This window comes from Penaeus japonicus, unplaced genomic scaffold (genome assembly GCF_977035675.1).
Source record: "Penaeus japonicus unplaced genomic scaffold, GWHDUDI00000001_assembly GWHDUDI00000004, whole genome shotgun sequence".
Classification (NCBI taxonomy): Eukaryota; Metazoa; Arthropoda; class Malacostraca; order Decapoda; family Penaeidae; genus Penaeus; species Penaeus japonicus.
This window is the reverse complement of record NW_028234406.1, coordinates 22341833-22346832: the sequence shown is the minus strand read 5'-3', so window position 1 is coordinate 22346832 and position 5000 is coordinate 22341833. Positions and strand designations below refer to the sequence as shown.

The 5000-nt window shown below is 47.6% G+C and overlaps 1 protein-coding gene across 5 annotated transcripts in view; it reads left to right on the top strand.

The window, feature by feature from the left end:
* Nucleotides 1-5000, top strand: part of LOC122262101 (protein PALS1) — a 245322-nt gene that overhangs the window by 101218 nt on the left and 139104 nt on the right. Inside the window, exon 1 of one of the 5 annotated variants that reach the window (XM_086536340.1) lies at nucleotides 2368-2446. The exons of 3 other annotated variants lie outside the window; for them this stretch is intronic. The gene's annotated coding sequence lies outside the window, so the exon portion shown is untranslated. Of the gene's footprint in view, nucleotides 1-2367; nucleotides 2517-5000 lie in introns of those variants that run through there. One more of the 5 variants, XM_086536341.1, reaches the window with a different exon arrangement.

Here is a 5000-nt window from a genome sequence, read left to right as displayed (position 1 = left end):
AACCTGGCAAGTTAGGGTAGAGTTGGGATCGCTAGGCCTCACCTTAACACACGAACAGCATACTAACTAGCGGGGATAATCAACGGAGATTCTGTAGCCGCCGAGAATACGTTTCCTTAGTAAGTTTGAGGTCGCTGTACGGGGTACGTTACATGAGTTCTATGAGCTGGGTATGTCACTTGCAGGACGCTCGGTTGACGTGGCAATAATTGGCGTTTAAGTATCTGCTTTTCCGCTCGCGAAATGATGGTAGGTTTGGCGTTTGTAATGTACTGAGTATCTGTTTGGGTTTTCCTTTGTGATAGTTTGTCTGTCAGTGTTGTACTGATATGAATATGCGCTTCTAATACATTGTTCTTAGTGTTCTTAGTGTTCTTAGTCCTGTGTTTTTACGTCTTTACTTTGTACCCCGTGATAATGTAATCAACTCACACGCCACATTTTGTAATGATATTTATTGTTTCTGCCGGAAAGAAAAATCCTTCCGGCATTATTCAAATAAGCACAATTATCGACTCTACCCGTGACGTCGATGCGAGCACTAACATCGACACAGCTCATATGCTAATGTCGACGCTCGGCATTGTCACCCCATAATCCATCCTCGAACACGCGACCACGAATACGATAATGATGAAACTCGTTTTAATCTATTTTTTGCGTCGCATTTCCGCGGGTGTGCAACAGCAGCTTGCATCCAGGGTGCGACACGCAGTGCCGGAAGGAGTGGAGAGAGGGAGGGAGAGAGAGAGAGAGAGAGAGAGAGAGAGAGAGAGAGAGAGAGAGAGAGAGAGAGAGAGAGAGAGAGAGAGAGAGAGAGAGAGAGAGAGAGAGAGAGAGAGAGAGAGAGAGAGAGAGAGAGAGAGAGAGAGAGAGAGAGAGAGAGAGAGAGAGAGAGAGAGAGAGAGAGAGAGAGAGAGAGAAAGAGAGAGAACTCGAGCGAGCGGGCCTTGATGTATATTTAGCCTCAGATGAACGTGTTGATACGTGCTCAGAGCACCGCGGGAGGAAGGGCGAAAGACGGCAGGGAAATGAGGTTTACGGGAAGTAATTGCGGGAAGCTTGTTATGGAAGGAATAGAAGGCGCGTGTAATGAATTCGCCATTAAGGTACATTCGAGTTTGAGATGCGAAGATTCGGTTTACGGAGAAGCTGCGTCATCTGAGAGCATTTTCAACTTTATATGATCAAGAGAGAGAGAGAGAGAGAGAGAGAGAGAGAGAGAGAGAGAGAGAGAGAGAGAGAGAGAGAGAGAGAGAGAGAGAGAGAGAGAGAGAGAGAGAGAGAGAGAGAGAGAGAGAGAGAGAGAGAGAGAGAGAGAGAGAGAGAGAGAGAGAGAGAGAGAGAGAGAGAGAGAGAGAGAGAGAGAGAGAGAGGACGAGAGATAGATACAGAGAGAAAGAGAGAGGACGAGAGATAGATACAGAGAGAAAGAGAGAAGACGAGAGAGAGATAGAGACAGACATACCGGCAAGAAGTACATATTGTTAATGCAAATCCCTGCGTCGAGTTGATATCACTAAGTGCAACAAGCTCAGTGCTCGTCACAAGTACTTCTCTCAGGCAAGAAAGTATGAAGAAAATCCTCGGAGACATCATGGCACTTTGTGAACTTTTCCCTTGAACTTCAACAACGACGTAAAGGCTGCTTATGAAATTAAGAATTGAAATAATTTTTACCCTTTTTCCTCGGGAAAACTGATAGAAAAGTATATATATAATCATAGGTCTAGATCCACCATGATTGAAACATATTTGGACATTATTTGCAAAAGAAGAAAAATATATATTTCTTCTAGAAAAACTATATAAATGTAATGAATGGCAAAAGCCGTGAAAAGGCAGGAAGAATTTTGATTACAGTTCCACAAGAGGCGCATGGATTTATGCTCGGGGCAAAAAGGGCGACGTGACAGCGGGACGGCACGCGGCGACAGGAGGATTACGGGCGCGAGTCGGAGGAAAGGTAAAGGGGAGAGGGAGAGGGTCGGGAAGGGGGAGGTTGGGGCTCGCGGCGGGGCAAGCGTGGGGTGCAGGGGTGGGGGAAGGGTGGAGGCAGGTAGGGCAGGGTGAGTCCTGATAAGGTTAAAGTGCGGAATAAAGGGGTTGGGCAGAGGAGGCGGTGAGGCATGGCCACGCAGGCAAGCAGAGCGTGAGGAACGCGGTGCCACCACTCAGGAGGTCGCGGACACGATCGAGAGTGCCACAGTCGCGCGATGGAAAACTCAGCGGATGCATCAGCTGGGCGGTGGCGATGAGAATGCTGTGAATCACCATGGCAACGGGTGAGGCTGCTGGGTGGCGGTGGGCGGGCAGGCGCGAGGGAGGGCCGGTGCTGAGGATCGATGTGGTGGTTGGAGCTCAGTCTGTGTGGGGCCAGGGACGCTGCGACTCCACCAGCGCCGCCTCCAAGCCGTCGCGTTGGCCGACACCACACTCTCGCACAGTAAACACCATTGCCACCACACCGTCGCCCGTGCATGCAAGTGGCCGCGGAGGAGCCTCACTGAATCACAGTTAGTGCTACGCGGCCGCGAACTCCCTGGGCGAGTGAATCAATTATTGCAGGCCAGACCAACCAGTGATTCAAGATATTAAAGTTGTACCTGATGTCCAGGGCGGCGGGCCATATCACGAGGCCACAGTGAGACCATAGAAAATAAAGTTACCGCGACTGTCATTGCTAACAACGTTGTTAGCTTCGAACTTTGACCATCACGGCAATTCGTGAATTCGCGTCACTGAGTGATAAAGTGATTGAACGACTTTGGGAATATTTTCTTTGGAAATTTTGTTCGACGCCTTTTAGCAACTGACCTACGATTAGCTGGCGGTGCCTATTAGGTGCAGTCGACGTCCAAGGCAGGTCAGGACCTTCTCTATGGACTGCGGGGCGAGCATGTCACGCTGAGCACTTGGCATTACTTTCGGCTTTATTTACGGAAGGAAAATTTAATGATTTCGGGACGGAGAGTTTATGACTATGACGTTATACATACATTTTAATTCATAGATATTCATATATGGGGAAAAACAAAAAAGTGAAACACAATTTTAAAATACATCCCATTGAAATGAATTGCATTATTTCACGTTGAAAGGACACGCCTTATTCCAAAGTTGAACATGGGGTGTAATTGCGTCTTGAGCAGTGGAACTAATTTGAATCCCATCGAATACGACGAAGTTAGTGGACAAGAGAGGGAAGAGAGAGTAGTGGGAGGAGAGAGAAGAGGAGTAGATGGGAAGGAGGGAGAGAGGGAGGAGAGGGAGAGGAAGGAGGGGAAGGGAATAGGGAGAGGGAGAGGGAGAAGGGGAAGGGGATAGGGAGACGGATAGAAGGGCAAGGGGAAGCAGGAGAGTAGGAGGGAGGTAGAAGGGGGAGAGGGAGGGGGAGGGGGAGGGCTTCATTGCCTCCCTTCCTACCTGGCATTCTTCGTCGGTCTTTCAGGTGTCGCACAAAATTTCGTTCAATTTCCTATACAAACAAGAATAGTCGCTGCCAATTACTTTCTCCGAACGCGTACATTTTCAAGATTGATTTCGATGTGTGTTTGGGATAACTCAAGGAAATAGTAGTGCATTATTCAGCCCCGGAGTCTCTTAAAAAAAATAAAGTAAATGTCAAAGTACAAGGGAAAGTTTTCTTTAAAGATGGTGGAATACGGACACTCAACAGGGGCTACAGCTCCCCCTCCCCCACCCCTCCCCATCCCTTTCCCTCCTCCGTTTGTCTCCCGAACGACAATGCTAGGTTTCCTTCCTCCCTCTCTCGCTCCTTCTTGTTCTCTCTCGCTCTCTCTCTCTCTCTCATCCCTTTCGTTCTCTCTCTCTCTCTCTCTCTCTCTCTCTCTCTCTCTCTCTCTCTCTCTCTCTCTCTCTCTCTCTCTCTCTCTCTCTCTCTCTCTCTCTCTCTCTCTCTCTCTCTCTCTCTCTCTCTCTCTCTCTCTCTCAATCTATCTATCTCTGTCTCTATCTCTATCTCTCTCTCTCCATCTCATTTTAAAAATTAATGATATGACATAATAGTATCCATCATCGTAGTCATGATGGTACATTCTGGTTAGTACAAGGAAAGGACGGGTACGAAGTCGGTACTAAACTTCAGGGAGGGTACGCATTTAGTACCCTTTCTGTACCTTTTTTCCGCGTAGTCCTACAGTAAAACATTCTCGTTTCTCTACTACTTTTGCGGTTTAGTTTGAACAATTAATTTTCCTTTTCCTCCTCCTCTCCCCTTTCCTCGTGTCCCATTGCTCTCCTCCTCGCCTCTCCATTGTCATCCTATTTTCCTCTCTCTTGTTTCTTTTCTCTTCTTCTTACTGCTCCTCGCCTCTCCTCTGTCATTCTATTTTGCTATCCCTTGCTACTTCACTTCTTCCTTTTCCTCATCTTGCCATCTCTTTTTCATTTTTTCTTACTTATCTTCGTCTTTCTCTTATTATTCCATTTTCCTCTCCCTCTCGTCCCATTTACTTACCCTCGTCTATTCCCTGCAATCGTTTTTTCCCCTTTTATTCTCATCCCTGTCATCCCCTCTCTGTCTTCTTTGCCTCTTCCCGCCCTTCTCCTACCTCTCCTCCGTGCCTCCTCCTTCCTCCTCCCTCCTCCTTCCTCTTCCCTCTCATCCGACCTCCTCTTACTGAAAAATCCCGGCCGAAAGATGGCCTCTTTCTTCTCTCCCGCCACGCCAGTCTCTCTTGCACTTTGCAGTTGGTGTTTTCTTTCTCTCACTCTTTTTTTCTGTCTGTCGCACACTCCCTCTCTCTATGTTTTTATTTTTATTTTTTTCTGTCTCTCTTTCTTCTTCTTTCTCTCTCTCTCTCTCTCTCTCTCTCTCTCTCTCTCTCTCTCTCTCTCTCTCTCTCTCTCTCTCTCTCTCTCTCTCTCTCTCTCTCTCTCTCTCTCTCTCTCTCTCTCTCTCTCTCTCTCTCTCTCTCTCTCTCTCTCTCCACTTCCATCTCTCTACCATCCCCTTTCTTACTTTATCTTCTTCTCCT